This window comes from Elephas maximus, chromosome 13 (assembly GCF_024166365.1).
Source record: "Elephas maximus indicus isolate mEleMax1 chromosome 13, mEleMax1 primary haplotype, whole genome shotgun sequence".
NCBI lineage: Eukaryota > Metazoa > Chordata > Mammalia > Proboscidea > Elephantidae > Elephas > Elephas maximus.
This window is the reverse complement of record NC_064831.1, coordinates 41,469,959-41,487,176: the sequence shown is the minus strand read 5'-3', so window position 1 is coordinate 41,487,176 and position 17,218 is coordinate 41,469,959. Positions and strand designations below refer to the sequence as shown.

Here is a 17,218-nt window from a genome sequence, read left to right as displayed (position 1 = left end):
AAGGTTAAGTATTTGTTAAAACCACACAGTCGGCATTCAACAGAATCTCTTGGATCTATTGCTCCCCCCCCAAAAAAAAACCAAACCAGCTGCCGTCAAATCGATTCTGACTCACAGTGACTGGGTATGCTCCTACATCTACTGAACTCAAAAGGTGCCAACCAATCAACTAGCCAGTTGCCACTTAGTCTACTCTGTGTGCGTCAGAGTAGAACTGTGCTCCGTTGGATTTTCAGTGGCTAATTTTTCAGAAGTAGATCGTCAGGCCTTTCTTTCAAGGTACCTCCGGATAGACTCGAACCTCGAGCCTTTTGGTTAACAGCCAAGTGTGTTAACCATTTGTTTCACCCAGGAACTCCAATTCACCATATTCTCTGTTTTGCATAAAGGAATAAACAAGTTAACATGGCATCCATTGAAATATAGGGATTGGTAAAATAACCATCAAGGAAAATAATACTGATTTATCATATTTCAAGAAAAAAAAAAAAAGGACAAATTCAAGTTACTCTCAACAGGATTCTTAAGACAATGAGACAAGGTAACTTCAAATTTGAGACAAAAAACAGGTAGGAGGATGTGCTTAGGGTGGTCCTACCCATTCTTTGGACTGGCCATGTCTCAACACTCGAGCAGAATGAGGGCTTAAAAACCTCAGATTTTCTGAGTTCATGCTTGGTGTCCAGCACTGCCTCCTTTACCACAGAAAAAAAAGAGACCAGGCGAAACCTGCATCCTAGGAGCCCTCATAGTGCAATGGTTAAGTGCTCAGCTTTAGCCTAAAAGTCTGCTGTTCGGACCCACCAGCTGCTCAGTGGGAGAAATGACCTAGTGATCTGCTCCTGCAAAGATTTATAGCCTAGGAAACCCTATCGGGCATTTCTACCATGTTCTGTAGGGTCGCTACATCTGATTAGGTTCTGACCTCAAATATCTCTTCCTCTGTTGAACTAGGTAGGTACAGGCCCTCTAGCTTAATTAAGGCTTGACCTAGAAGTAGGCGGAACATTTCCCCAACCAGCAGCTCTCAGACTTTAGCCTGTATCAGCATCACCTTATTAAAACACAGATTGCTGAGCCTCACCAGCCGAGAAATTTGCATTTCCCTACAAGTTCCCAGGTGATACTGATGCATCTGGTCAGGTGGTCACGCTTTGAGAATCACTGTTATAGATGCACACTCAGTTCTTGCCCTCAGGGTCTTACAATTCCGGAGGCAGGAGGAAACAAGGCAAATTCAAGGAAAGAGCGCTTCCACACAACAGCAAAAACAGCTGGCCAATGTCTCTTTTTCCCAGAACCCTACTCAGGTCCTTCTAGGACTTCCAAAGTTTCAAGGAGCCCCTTCCAATTGACAGACTACCTCGGGCCCATCTTTCATTACATCAGCCACCCGAGAAAAAAGATGAAAACAACATGGAAAGTACAACCTGAAGGGCAAAGTTAAGTCCCTGTTAGCCTCTTCCCCCCCCCCCCCACAGAATTCCTCTCTTTATTATTATGATCCAGTTATTTGTCTTCCTTTTTTATGGGGGAGTAGGATTAAGCTTGGAGCCCAGCTGCTCACCAAAAGTCAGTAGTTTGAATCCACCAGCCACTGCTTGGAAACATTATGGGGCAGTTCTACTCTGTCCTACAGGGTCGCTAGGAGTTGGAATTCGATGGCAACTAACAACAGGGTTAAGCTTAAGGAGCGCTGGTAACGCAAACAGTTAAGTGCTCAGCTGCTAACCAAAAGGCTGGCATTCTGAACCCACCCAGTGGCTCCAGAGGAGACAGAACTGGCAATCTGTTCCTGTAAAGATTACTGCCAAGAAAACCCTCTGTGGCAGTTCTACTGCTTCACATAAGGTCGCTATGAGAGGAAATCAACTCAACAGCACCTAACAACAGAGTAAGCTTAGATGTGCCATTAATGATTTACAGTTACATGCTTTACCAGGTGAACTGCACTTTGCAAAAGTATTTATCATAAAATTAAAAAAGTGAACACATCTAATAAAAATATTATTCCAGAATTTTTATTTGACCATCCCAGAGAAACATGCGCAAAAGTGAATCAACATAACAACACAGTAACATCCCAATTATCTTTCCTCTTCAGTTCTATGGTTTCTGAAAGTGCTTCTATCCAGGCAAAGTAGAGACGCTGGAGTTAATTCTACAATGCATTAGAAGATTGTTGAAATAACTATTGATTTTTTTTTCACCTCAAGTGACATTCAATTAAGGAACATGCACAAATCATCATTGCTTTGAGCTCAAATGGTAATTTATAAGGCTGAGGGGTTAGAACACACAAACCATTTCAGCCTGGAAGATGTGTTACAGGCAGGAATGTGTGTGGGAAATGTGCTTTGCATGAAGAATTCCTGCACCAAAATGCCTTGATTAATTAACATAAACAGCTTTGAGGACAAAAAGGGACAGGATCTCACATCTGTCAGGACCCTGGCAGTGTTCTTCAGAAACTCCAAAGCAAGCCAAACACAATGAAGCCAGGCCTCTTCCATTCACGGCTGGTCCAGTTTCAGGGAAACGCCTTGGGCTTGGGACAGCTCTGGAAAAGCTCTGTTCTAGTTGGCAATAAACCAAAGCCCATTTCTTCTACTACTCTCAGATCCTCCTAGAGAAAGAGTCAGCTTCAGGGCCCGGGAAGTGTACGCTGCAGCAGAGACATGGAGGGCCCTGTCGAGGATGTCCCCAAGGTCCTGATGGGTACTATGAACCTGTCTTCCAGAATTCCAAAATGGAACAAAGCATTATGGAAAAGAAATACAGTACTTAATGAAAGTCTCATGCCGAGCTTTTTAAACATACATTATTTAGTTCTCACATCAGCCCTGCAAGACAGAGATTATTGCCTCTTGTATTACAAATTAAAAAAAAAAAAAAAATGCTCAAGAAGGTTAAGTAATACACCTGGCATTACACAGCACATTAGTGGAAGAACCAGGATTACAACCAGTACCTATTTCACTTTAAAATAACCATCTTCTCCACAAGGTCACTCTAATTGGCTGTAGAAAGGGAGAAAACTCAAAACAAGTCTACAGTATTTTATTTATTTTAAGCCATTCATGTATTTATTTAGAGCAGACACTGAGTAAAGAACAAGTAGTGTGTAGGTTTTTCTCAATGTCAAGGAGTGATTTCTACTATCAGGTCCTTGGGCAACATTGCAAATAGATGATGTTGGGTTTACAACCCACCCATCATCTCCCAACCTCCTTCTCCTCCTCCTCTCCTATCACTCCAGAGACTGCATTAACCTCCCTATCAGGCCCTCAGAGCTCCCCTCCAGCTCCTGGAGTTTTCCAGAGCCCTGTAATGGTCTCTCATCCAATGACACAAAGACCATGTGATTGTACTAGTATCCTCTCCTCTCTAAAAGCAGAAACCCATTGAATAAGGGTTGATGAGATGAACACTCCTTGCTTCAAAAATAAAACCTTCAATCTCTTATCAATACTTCCAGTGTTTCAATATACCTGAACTCAATTTGTGAAATGAGAGTAAAACGTTAACTGTGTAATTTGTACCAAAACTGGAATGAGAACTGAGCTCAACTCTTCGAAGGGATAATCCGTTATTTTAAAGGAAGAGCTTTTAGTCAATTTCTTTTGCTACGTGGGGAAACTCTGGTGGCGTAGTGGTTAAGTGCTACGGCTGCTAACCTAAAGGTTGGCAGTTCAAATCCACCAGGCGCTCCTTGGAAACTCTATGGGGCAGTTCTGCTCTGTTCTTTAGGGTCGCTATGAGTCGGAATCGACTCGACGGCAACGGGTACAGCATGGTATTTGGGGAATGTGTTGAGCTAGGAGGTTTTTCTACATGTATCCCTTTCTGACTCTGTCACCTTTTGCCCTCATTCCTCTATCAGTCAGGGACCAGTCGGTGACTTGGCAGTCTTCATGTGAAAGTTTCTAAAATCTGATGTAACATTACCAGGTTCTGACTTGGTGAACTTCTCTACTGCTTGGTTTCTTCTGAATAAAGTGACATTTAATCTCTTCATGAATAATCTTCTACCTGGGAATGGAATAATAGCAATAAAACCCATTGGCATTCAAAGACTCAATTCCAGAAGAATCAGGTGATGTTATTTTTCTCAAAATAGATCATTAAATAACATATATCAGAAAACTTTAAAAGTTTTTTTTTTTTTTTTAATGGTAAAGTAGTCAAAATGTTCTTTGTTCAGACATGCTACTTGCTTAGGGTTGTTGAATAGCTGGTAAGTCCTGTCTTACTTAGCAATACAGCACTTAGAGCTATAGCCTGGCAATTTTTACAAACTGAAATGTTAAACTCGATATTCACTTACAAAGCAAAAGTTATATCAAGTTGTCTTTCATTTGTTTTTTTTTAAAAATGCCTTGTGTATTTAGAAATCCAATGCTATGTTTTCCAAAGCAGAATGGACGGAGCATCTTTTTCTGGTGTGGAAGGTCAAGCTTACTTCCTACAATTGTTGGAAGTAAAAGAAGAGAGAATATGAATAGTAGGAAGAGCAAAAGTAGGCAAGGCCATAGAAAACTCTGCTATCTGCTCTTTATCATCTAATCTGTACTCTGCCCAGTCCCTGGCTCTTAGGGCACCTGTAGCAGATGGCAGGCTACATCAATGACGTCAGAAGTGCAGATTATTGCAGGCTACTGCTCCAGAGACCCACTTCAATACATGCCATATACTTCCGTCCTACTAGTCTCCTAGCTATTTCTCAGTCATACCCCAGCTCTTCTGTCCCTGGGTCTTTGTTCAAGCTGTTTCCTCCTCCAGGTACATGCTCATCCAACCCTCAAATCTTCCTCCCACTAATTAAACGCTGTTCATTTCTCAAGGCCCATTTTAAATGTTACTTTCTTGCAGCTATCTTTCTTGACCCTTCCCAACAGGGGCGCTCTTCTCCCTGTTTGAGCCATCCAAGCACTACCTTTGTACTTACTGAATGGCCTTGTCATTTACAGTTATTTGTGTTCAATACTTGTCATATTCCTCCTACTCAAACTTTGATCTTTGTATTTTTAATGCTTAGCACAGTGTCTTCAGCACAGAAGATGTTCAGTTTGTGTGTTTTTTAACAAAGTGAGAAAAAATTTGTAGAAGGACAAAGAAGAGAAATAATTCTAGTATAGTCACTCCTTTCCCCCCTGGAAAAGGGAGAGTAGTGTTTAAACCCTTCCTATTATCCAGGACACTCCACCTGCTTTGCTTTAAATATGGAATTCAGATTATTGTTCTTGCATTTTTCCTTCAGTTAGTTGTAATTCTCCCCAGAGCTGAGAATACTCATCTAGAGGATGACAGTGGACATAATCTGTTGCTCACAGTTTAGAAAACGTCATAGGAGACCAGAATTTAAATAACCAGGATTGTTTATCTTCCACATCAACTTGCTTGGTAACCTTGTAGGTTAATCTCTATAGGAAGGCTTTACAGTGAATCCAGAATAAAAGTTGCAGTTTGCTTGTTTGTGACTGTTTTCACATCTGGGGACCCCCAACAACAGGAAGTAGCCCACTCTGTGCAATGGTATGGACCAGCCTTTTTTTTTAACCCAATCAAAATGTGGGTTTAAGTAGCAATCAGGAAAGATTCCATATTAAGTTTTTAAATTTTGCCTGACATAATTACCCTCAGGTCACTTTAATTTTACTAAATAACTTGGGAGTTAGCACTAGAGCAAGGGAGGATTTCCCTACCATCCATCTTCACTCAACTACTGCTGCTGAGGCTTTCCTCTCCACATCACCACTGCCCGTTGGGGTTAGAGACCCAGCCTTCTGTCCACAAAGCGCTAGTGCTCCCAAATGGCCTGAACTGCTGACAGAGAGGGGATGCCCACTGGGGCAGTTTTCACAGAGCCATAGCTTCGTTTCCCAGAGACTTAAGCTCCTCTCCAGGGGAGATATGAGATCAAGGAAAGGCTTGTCCATGGCTCCCAAGCATCTGTCCTGGATGTTGATGGGCAGTGTCTTCCAAAACAGCGTCCCTTCTCTTCCTTTCCCACCACCCTGTGCACCCTGCCAGCCTTAGCCTGGTGAGGTTACTTTCTTCTGATCCTTTGTTAGAGCATAAATAATCTCTCTTCATTATCTAAGGCCTAGCTAGAAAATCTAAAACTGAAGGGTTTCTTCTTCTTGGGCTTCTTCACTAACTTGTTCAGATTTAGTCATTACCCTCAACATCTTGGTTTTCCCAGGGAAAGGGCCAGTTGGAGGCTCAAGGAACAGAACTGGGAGACCTGGATGACATGGTTAATGCTCTGAGCAGAAGAGAATGAAACTTCTCCAACCTGGGAGTCCCCAAAACCACCTCCTGGCTCAATCAAACCAGATAAAACAGAAATAAGTTCTTTTTAGCTAACTTGCACATATGTCCCTCCTATATCCCCGCAACCTCACCACACACACACACACGTACACATGTGTACACGCTTGCTTATATGTGCCTGTGTGCATGGACACACCTTTCTCAGGTTCTGACTCCCCAGGCCCAATATCCTCAGTGAGTACCTCTCCCACACGTCCCTTAAGCCAGTACAGCAAGCTTTTGCCACTTTCTCACGGGTCAGTGAGAAAACACCAAAACCCACACCTATGTACCTATGAGGTTGATAACCAAGAGTAAGACGGATGGAATAGAAGCTGAGGGAACCCAAGACAATGTTCGTCTACTTCAGAGTTTTCCTGGGGCTACTCTATATAATCCTCAACCATTTATCTTCAACTCTTCCCTGAGAAATAAGAACTATGTACAGAGGTGCTGTCACATGCAAGTCAGTGGAAACACCGCTAACACCCATGGGGGCATCAATGCCCTGAAGCTCCTCAGACACCATCTCCTGGGAATTTTTCTCTGGGGTAGGAGGAAGGATAACAGATCTCTTCTCTGTCCACTTCTCTAATCTGATGGTTTTTGGCAAACACACAAAACCAAGAGGCTGAGTGTAGGAGCTAAGTGCAGGGTTTTGGAGTGAGAAAAGTCTGAGTTCAAATTGTGACTGTTTACTTGTTTTATGGCTGCGAGTCTACTAACTTAGCTTTCTTGGCTTCTGTTTTTCAGGTGAATAATTGAAATAATATGTAACTTGCAAGGTGCTGTGAACATAATACATGTCTCTGGCACAGTAGGGACTTTACAAGGGCAGTTATTACCATTGTTAGGTGAGGACTCAAGTCTACATGGCAACATGTGTGAATGGTACCTCCTGGAGCTGCTGTGGGGACATTTTATATTGTGGCTCTTTAAGGACCTTTAAAAGTCCACATGAGGCTGAAGTTATACAGTTAGTGGGCAATTCCTGGCAGTGGCAATTGTATTTTCAATTTGCCTAGGTATATTTGGTTCAGGGAAATTCTGGGACTAAAGAAGAAACTCTTCCTTATTTATTTATTTTTCCTGTATCAAGGGACTATAAGAATACTTGGCAGAACTTAAAGGAAAGACTTAAAGTTGTTATCAAAGAAACACTCTGGACTTTTTAAAAGAACACACTAAAAATAGAAAAGAACTTTATTACTGTAAGTTGAAGTTGGGAAACACTAACTAGAATTTCTGAGCATGTAATGGAGCATTAGGCGTCGTCAGGAGGGGTGTTATGCTGATTAGATGTAATTAGACATAATCGTCACCATCAAGGAACTTCTAGTACAAAGAGCAGGGATTCTTAACCTGAGGGTTGTGGGTGAACTTTGGAGGATCAGCGAACTTTCTGAAACTGTATGCCCAATTGTGTGTGTGTGGGTGTGTGTGGGTGCGTGGCGGGAGAAGAAGTAGGGGGGACAATTTTGTTCAGATGGCCCAGAGCTTTCTTCAGATTCTCAAAGGGATCCAAAAACAAAAACTCAAACAAACAGAAAAACTAAAAGGTTAGAGCCACAAATCAAGACTAAGGAACCATCTAATTGTAGTAATTTTTCTATGGAATGCTACAAAAATAGGCTATTCACAGTCCTATAATTCTGGGCTTCTCACACGGATTTAGATAAAGGACAAGCTTAATTCTTGGCCTGCTGAATTTAAAGATAGGCTGAGTCTTTCATTCCTCTGTAAACATGTGATTTTTCAATACATTTGGATTTCTCAGAAATTGTTCACAAAACTTGTGCCAAGATCTATGGTTCCCTTGGTATTACATTTGGGCTGCTCTGAGCCGCACAGTAATTTATGGCCAGCCCGCTGTGTTGCACTCTCCTGCCCCTATGACTAACAGGAAGAGAAGTTTGGCAGCAACATTGCCTTAATGAATGAAAAATGCAAACCTTGCAAATCCCTCTGCATTTAAATCCCCCAGAGTCCTGATGCAGACACGTTTCCAAAAAAGCATGCATTTCCAAGATGCAATTTACTGCCCTTGGAGGTTTGTTGTGGGCCACCCAAAGTATAAAAAAAAAAAAAAAAAACGCCATCCAGTCAATTCTGCCTTACAGAAACCCTGTAGGACAGAATAGAACTGCACCAAGGGTCCCCCAAGCTGTATTCTTTTCAGAAGCAGACTGCCACATCTTTCTCCCATGGAGCAGCTGGTGGGTTTGAACCACTTATCCTTTGGTAAGCAGCCAAGTGTTTTAACCACTGTGCCACCAGGACTCCTTCTATTCAAAGTATAACCAAAGCCAACCCAAACCCATTGCTTATTGAGTAGACTCCAGCTCATAGCGACCTTATAGGGCAGAGTAGAAGTGCCCCATAGAGTTTCTACGGACTGCTGGTAGGTTCCAGCTGCCAACCTTTGGGTTAGCTCCACCAGGTCTCCATATAAACAAACATAGCAAAAGAATCCGTTGCTGTTCAGTCAACCCTGACTCCTAGCAACCTTATTGGACAGAGTAGAACTGCCCGTAGAGTTTCTGAAGTATATAGGCCTTATTAAAATGAATTTATCAGCCAAGCAGATACTGGTTTTTATTATAAAACAGGGAAATTTGTGGAAATGAGAAGCTTCGGTGAAAAGAGTAATAAATCATACTATCGTTGCATATTTTGGAGTGGATTTGCCTACAGGGTTAGGAGTGAGGAAAATTGATCTCTGTCCCCACGTGGCTGTGCTATATTCTGCCAGAGTATCTTGAAGGAAGGAGACTTCCAGCTAGTTGTACCCTTGTATGGGGTCTTCTTCACACAAACAAATGTGAACCAAGGAAGACGCTACCACTGAATTCGCATGGGTAATTTCTCTTCATTTGCAGACTTGAACTAGGGGAGGCGAAGAATCTGGGGAGGTGCCGAACAGAGGAAGGCTGCTTCTTTGTTAAAAAACAAAAACAAAAAAAAAAACAGTCGCCGTCCAGTTTTACTCATGGTGACCGCATATGTGTCAGAGTAAAACTGTGTTCCACAGGGTTTTCAGTGGCTGACGTTTTGAAAGTAGACTTCCAGGCTGAGGCCCCTCTAGGTTGATTTGAACCACCAACCTTTCAGGTAGCAACTGAGTGCATCGACCAGGAAAATATGCTTTCCTGGAGCATGGGAGACTATTCACCCCTAGATGTGGGATTACTACCCAGTGCAGGATACAAATTATATTACAGGTTCAGGATTAATTATTCAAAACCCTAGAGACCAGATGTGTTTCAGAGTTTGGAATTTTTCAGATTTTTTGTAAGTTAATATGTGCATATACTGAACACTCAGAGAGGATGGAACAGCACCCTATCACTGAACAGACTCCATTTTTAACCCTCTGCCAATATTAGTGTTTATAATTTCTCCCCTCATGGTTACAAGATGAATTATTTTTATCAAACAATGAAAACCAAGAACAACAAGGGAGAGACAGTTGTTCTCCTTATGTCTCTTTCTTATCATGGAGAAAAATTCTTTCTGAGAAACCCCAAGGAGACTTATTCCAGCTACATTGCCCATAACTGTATCCCAACATAATCCAGTACTACTGCTGGGCAAAATCACATTTCCTATAGTTGGTGAAGGACAAATTTTCCCTGAGGACACTTCATGATAGCTGAACAAAACTCAGGGTTCCTATGTAAGAATAGGGAAGAAATAGCGTTGAACAAGGCAACCAAAGGCAACTACCACCCTGATTGTATCAGAGAGTCAAGCAGAGACCTGGTTCCCAGTGGTGGAACAGCAGACACTGCCTAAAGGGCAGCAGAGGAAAGTATTAGCATGTGGGACCCCTGGTCTATGTGCCTCTTCTAACAAGGCTCCACAGACACTGAAATTTAGGCTTGGTACCACACCCAGGTACACAAACTCATTTCTACTGGCTTAACCAGTGGTAATCAGTGTCCAGGAATTCCTGGTGGCACAAACGGGTCATGTACTTAGCTGCTAACTAAAAGGTTGGAGGTTCGAGAGGTTCAAGTCCACCCAGAGGCACCTTGGAAGAAAAGCCTGGTGATCCACATCTGAAAAATCAGCCACTGAAAAGCCTATGGAGCGCAGATCTACTCTGACACACGTGGGGTCTCTACGAATTGGAGTCAACTCGATAGCAACTGGTGGAATTAGTGTCTTATTTAAGATTTGATATTAAGGCATGGTATCTTTATTCTCAGCAGTACAGGAGAAAAAGATGAAGTTGGGGGAGGTGGGAAGGGTAGGGGTAAAAGTGTAAAATGGGAGAAAAAGAGATAAGATATAGACTAGACTGGGGGTCAGCAAACTATTGCCTGTGGGCCAAATCCAGCCCGCTGCCTGATTTGTAAATATTTATCGGAACACAACCATGCCCATTCATTTACATATTGTCTATGACTGCTTGCATGCTACAGCAGCAGAGTAATTGTAATAGAGGCTGTATGGCCTGCAAAGTCTAAAATGTTTATTATTCCGGCCTTTACAGAAGAAGTTCGCTGATCCCTAGCCTAGACCAATCTAGGCACAAGGCCATAGGCATCTGGGAGGTCAGTGGTTCCACAGCTCACGTGGCCGTAGCCATTATTATTGTTAAAACCCCAGAAACCCATGGCTGTCAAGTCAATTCCGACTCATAGTGATCCTACAATAGAGTAGAACTGCCCCATAGGGTTTCCAAGGAGCACCTGGTGGATTTGAACTGCCAACCTTTTGGTTAGCAGCCATAGCTCTTAACCACTATGCCACCAGGGTTTCTTTAATATTGTTAAAAACCCAAAACCAAACCCACTGCTGTCAAGTCGATTCCGACTCATAGCGACCCTATAGTTTATTTGCCATCAAATCAATTCCAACTCATGCAAACCCATGTACAGTACAATGAGTTGGTTTTGTGTGGCCTTTCTTGCCATGGTCTTGTAACTCCCACACGGGTAATTAGGCGGGACTGCAAATCAGGCAGTTGTGGCCCACCAAGAGGCCTGGTCAGTTTTGGCTTAAAATAGAGCCAATGCCAGAGCAAAGAGAGGATCCTAGCTCCACCAAGGAAGAACAGCCAGGAGCCAGCACATCCTTTGGGCCCTGGGATCCTTTTGCTGAGAAATTCCTGGAACCAGGAGACGAGAGTTATAACACTGAAGGCAACAAGAAGTGGTGGCAAAGACCCAGCGGCAGGAAACAGTGTGGCCCACAGAGAGAGAAAGCTGAGTGCCTTTGGGCAGAGGCTGAGGGCCAGGGAGAGGCACGACTGCGAGCACGACTGGGAAGAGGCTGTCCTGATGGAAGAACTATATCCTGAGAGTTTCTGAGCCTGAATTGTACCGTTGCTTCCCTAATAAACCCCACAATTTTAAGTATTGTCTGAGTTCTGTGTGCCCATTGCAATGAATTATGGAACCCAGAAGAGAAGTAGGGAGTGCTATGTGAGGGATGGTTGGTGTCAGAATTGGTAAAGATGGTGGCGAGAAGAGCCATGGCTGACCTCCACCTCATAGGAATCAGCCTTGGGCTGTTAATCTTGGTTTTCCTTCCCCCTTGTGAAGTTACAGGGGGTCAGACACGGCCCCCATGCATTTTTACAGTGTATGTGTCCCTAACCTGTTGAGACCCAGTTGGTTCTGACTCATAGTGACCCTACAGGACAGAGTAGAACTGCCCCATAGGGTTTCCAAGGAGAGGCTGGTGGATTTGAACTGCTGGCCTTTAAGTTAGCAGCTGAGCTCTTAACCACTGTGCCACCAGGGCTCCTGGAAGGAGGAAATAGCCAGTGCAAGGCCACATCCCAGAGCTCACATCAGAACTAGAGGATTAAATAGACGATTTGACTGGGAACTCAAAATGAAAGTCAAAGTAGATGCATGGTTCTCCCAACTGGGCGTAAGAACCAGGGACTGGGGAAGTGCTATAGACTGAATTGTGTCTCACAAAAATATGTGGGTCGCTTTGAATCTGGCCTACTTGAGGCAGCTAACACCAACAACACGCTGTGGTTGTAATCCCATTCGGAAATAGGATTTTCTTTGTTATGTTAGTGAGGCCACGTCAATGTAGGGTGTGTTTTAAATCAATAACTTTTGAGATATAAAAGAGCAGATTAAACCCTAGTGCTTAGGCACGGAAAAAAGCAAGCAAGTAAGCAAGCACAGATGGGGAAAGATAAATGCCAGCAGCATGAAGATAGCCAAGGAATCAGGGAACAGAAGCCGAAAAGAGGCAAAGATCTTCCCCAGAGCCTACAAAAATGAGAAGCCTTCCTCTGGAGCCAGTGCCCTAAACTTAGACTTTTAGCCTCCTAAGCTGTGAGAAAATAAATTTCTGTTTGTTAAAGCCACCCACTTGTGGTATTTCTGTTACAGCTACACTGATAACTAAGACAGGAGGTGTGTGTATGTGTGAGTGTCTGTCTGAACATAAATTCAGAAATTTGAAGGCAAGAACCCCATAATTAGGGCAAAAGGCATCACAGGCGAGCAAACTGCAAATTGGGGAACCTTAAGTTACTTAGGAAAGTTAGCCAGGGCTGGGTTATTGCATTTGGGAGAAGCCTGCAATAGTTTTAGATACTAAACCTTCACTGGTTTGAGGGGATCCTGGGCCTATTGAAATGATTCTTGCCTCAACTCAGCATTGTTCTGGGAAGTGAATGAAACTGAGCCTACACAGAGACATCACCAGCTCATCTGAGGGCCACTGGGGTCAGGAGAGGCAAGGAACGGCCAGGTGGGGCGTAAAAGTAACCATTTCCATTTGAGGGTAATTACCTGAGACTGTTCATTGAGAATCACCACCATCTAACTTTTTTCTTGTTGTTGGGTGCTGTTCAGTACATTGCAACTCATAGAGACCCCATGTGACAAAGTAGAACTGCACTATAGGGTTTTCTTAGCTGTAATCTTTACAAGAGCACATGGCCAGGTCTTTATCCTTCGGAACTGCTGGATGGGTTCAAACCACCAACCTTTCGGTTAGCAGCAGAGCACTTAACTCTTGCACCACCCGGGCTCCTCGACCTTAGATAATATTAAGAAAAACCAATTATTTTTAACTTTTTTCTTCCAAGATTCACTTGGAAGAGTACAAATACATCAGCTACACCCCTCCTCGTCACCCTGTAATGATGTTGTAACACAATGCAAGGTTATATTTGAGGTTAATGTGTCCTGATGGTGGCTGAAAAGGCACCTTAGTAACCTTAATATCAGTAACAAAATATTTAGAAATCATATTGTAAGATGGACTTCCTGTAGACAGTGAATCCACCCCACAGGGGTGAGGATCCTTACAGCTCCATCAGAGAGGGTGTTCCCTTCCAGGATACAGTATCCTTGCCTCTTCCTGTTCTCCTGCAGCCCAGGTCTCCTGGAGAGTATCCCTGTCCTCAGAGATTTAGCTAAGCTTGGTTTGAACTCTTAGATTTGTGGCTTGTGTGAGTTCATGGCCTCCTAATATTTTTCCAATCCCTGGCCTTTTAACCTCATGGTTCCCTCTAACTTTGGTCTTGTATCTCTCCTATAATCTGGGGGTTTCATCCCCTACAGGCCTGGGCTCAAAGCCTTGCCCTTGCCCATGTGGCATCCACAAATCTGCTCATTCCAGGCCCTTCCTGAGTTTACCGCTTAGGGTTATCCAGGGCAGTGAGTGCACAACCTCCACACTGCAGCCTTCTGACTCCACACAGCCTTTCCCCTCACACTCCACCTTCAGTGACAGCCTGTGCTAGATGAAGCATCCTGGGAAGTATGGACTGGGCTCCTGGCCAGGCTCGTCTGACTTCTCCAAAGGAGTTCCAGAAAAGAAAATGTTTCCATTTCATTTCACTATCATGCTTTATCCTGGAGTTTTTAGGCTGCTCCTTAGATTTGCACCTACAGGCCTTTGTCCACATACAAGAGAGCAGCAAGAAAATCTAGGTGTTATAATCAGGAGGTGGAAAGAAAAGAAAGGCTGGGGCTTTTCTTTAACTCTGGGCTTCACAGATATAGGGCATTGGCTTGGCCATGATAGATTCAGGTGCTGGTCCTCAGCTTTCCATACAGTAAAACTATGATCAGGTCAGCATCACCTGGAAATCAAATGGCTAATCCAAGGTGCCTCCTTATCAATTTAAGACATGAAATATAATTTCCAAGGATGTTGAAGTACAGATCATCTCTAAAGAAAAGTTCTTTTTTTTTTTTCCCCTCCTTTAAAGAAGGGTATATTAATACAGGGCGAACCATGTTATGATCTGGATTGCTCATAAATATCAAACCATGGTAATTGCAGGTAGTGCACCCTGGTTATGCTGAATAGGAACACAAGCTCTAGAGTCAGAGAATTAAGTCTGATTCACAACTCTACCACCTACTGGCTATATAACCTTGGGCAAGTTCCATAACCTCAGTTTCTTCATCTGCAAAATGAAGAATCATGCTTAACTCCTGGAATACTTATAAGAATTACATGAGCTAACACATGTCAAGTGATTAGCATAGTGCCTGCCACCCAGTAAACAATCCATTACTAGTTTACAAAGACCATTTCTCTAGACCAAGCGGTTGGGGACAGCTGTTGTCAGTTAGAAATTGTTTGGTTGCTGATAACAGGAACTGGAAGCAACAGTGGTTTAAGCGAAACAGATGACATTCATTTGTTCTCTCTCTCTCTCTTTTCAAAAGACTAGGAGCAGTAACAGTCTGTGGCAGGTGTGATGGCTCTGGTCTTCAGAGTCCCAGGATCCTTAAGCCTCTGTGCTCAGGCCTCCCTGTCACATGGCTTCCTTCCTCAAGGTCACTTCATGGTACAAGATGGAGCTTCAGCCATTTTATCTGCATCATGGACAGCCATTTAAAGTCTCAGAGTCTCAGCCAAAGAACTTCTGTTCACGTTTCATTAGCCAGAATGTCTCATGCCGTACCTAGCTGCGAAGAAGGCTGGAAAAGGTAGCCTTCTAGCTGGGCACTTTGCTTCTCCAAGTAAAACTAGAGTTCTCTCACTGAGAAAGAAGGAAGAATGGATTTTGACAGCCAGCTAGTAGTCTCTTGAATAAGTGCCTTTCTCCTTTCCCACCTTAATCTTCACACAAGCTTGGAGCTGCAGAGAATATGGGGTTCTGAGGTCCAGAGAGATAGAAAGGTCACCCAGAAAGGCCGAAATCGTGCAGAATCTAAAATCAGTCACAATTCCTCTGGTATAACAAAACCAAAAAAAACAAAACCATCACATTGATTCCAACTCATAGCAACCCAATAGGTACAGGTATAACAACACAAGGTTATTTCTAGAGACAGCAGAGAAAGCACCAGTAGGAAACGAAGACCCTGATGTGACAGGGGTCCTCTTCATTTTAGAGACTAGAATTTGAACAAGACTCAGTGTCTCTGAGGATTGCATTTTTTTTAACACCTGTGAGGCAGATGATGTAAAATGAACCCTGGAGGAGGGCACCTGGGTCTGAGAACTGGCTCAGCTGCTCCCTCAGTGTGAGGCTTTAAACAAGTCACTCCCCTCCTGATGGGAGGAGGGAAAAGGGGAATAACTTTCGTGTGCTTGTGTGGTACAAATAAATGTACATAACAAAACATTTGCCGATTCAATAATTACATGTATAATTCAGTGACATTGATTATAATCTTGATGTTGTACAATCATTACCATCTAAACTGTTCCATTACCATTAATATAAACTCTTGTCACCTAAATAATCACTCCCTCTCCCCTCCCCACTCCCAGTCTTGGTAGCAACAAAGAAGCTTTGGGTTTCTATTAATTTGCCTATTTCACATAAGTGAAATTGTACAGTATTTGTCCTTTTGTGACTGACTTATTTCACTCAGCATAATGATTTCAGTGTTCACCCATGTTGTGGCATGCACCAGAACTTCATTTCTCTTCACGGTTGAGTAATACAGGAACGGGTTTGGTTTGGTTTTGGTTACTATTCAGTTATATGTATATACCACATTTTGTTTATCCATTCGTCTGTTGATGGACATTTAGGTTGTTTTCCATCTTTTGGCTATTGTGAATAGTGCTGAAATGATGTTCACTGAGTGCCTATTTCAATGAAACAAGGTGTTTGCTGTGTTATATACTTTATATCGCTCCGTCCTAACAGTGAGACTGTGAATTAGACAGAGAGTGCTGATGAACAAACGCAGGATCAGAGAAGTTAACCTGTGCAGAGCCACTCGGCTGGGAAGGGGCAGAGCCAAGACTAAAATCAAGGACCCTCTCATTGTGTGGAATCAGCTCTTCCCCTTTGCCATGAACCGGCTCCCATCCTCTGTGGCTGGGACCCACTGCAGCTGAGTGAATAATTGAGGCTCAGGAAGGTCAACTGACTTGGCCTAGGCCCAGGAATTCTGACTCCTTCATTTTTGCCCGCATCCTCTCTCTTCTATTCTCTTGTAGGCCGTTTTCTTAGGCACCATTTAGGTTGATGATGATGCCATCCCCTTGTGCCTCTGTTTATTCTCTCGAGAAAACAAAAGAGGGTTTATTGGTCAACTTCCTTTCGAAAACACAAAACGTTACATCCTCTTCTTACTCTCAGTGAACAAAATCAAAATCCTGCAGTAAAGAAACACGTTTAGTTTAGTTTAACCTAGTATGCTTTTTAATATCTCCTGTTTAAGTAAATTATCTGCCACCCAATTGCCCATATCAGAAATAGTCACTCACCCCACCCTACCCGCAACACACACACACGTCTGGTCATTTCTACATCTTCACTTGCCACTACCCCAGTTTAAGTCACTGCTATCTTTCCGTAGCAGCCTTATGTTTGTGTTTACCTGTTTTTAGTCCGCCCCTCCTCTGATCTATCCCCACCAGGTAGCCTGGGCAATCTTAAAATATGTAAATCATTTCACCATGCAAAACCCTTCAGACAAAATTCAAAGCCCCTAAGGAA

The 17,218-nt window shown here is 43.1% G+C and overlaps 1 long non-coding RNA gene across 2 annotated transcripts in view; it reads right to left on the bottom strand.

The window, feature by feature from the left end:
• Window positions 1–3,846: 3,846 nt before the first annotated feature.
• Window positions 3,847–17,218, bottom strand: part of LOC126087909 (uncharacterized) — a 29,915-nt gene continuing 16,543 nt past the window's right edge. Inside the window, exons 4-5 of one of the 2 annotated variants that reach the window (XR_007519900.1) lie at window positions 16,648–16,875; window positions 3,847–4,032 (exon numbers count right to left, since the gene is read on the bottom strand). This is a non-coding gene — a long non-coding RNA (uncharacterized LOC126087909). Of the gene's footprint in view, window positions 4,033–8,938; window positions 16,876–17,218 lie in introns of those variants that run through there. The other variant, XR_007519899.1, reaches the window with a different exon arrangement.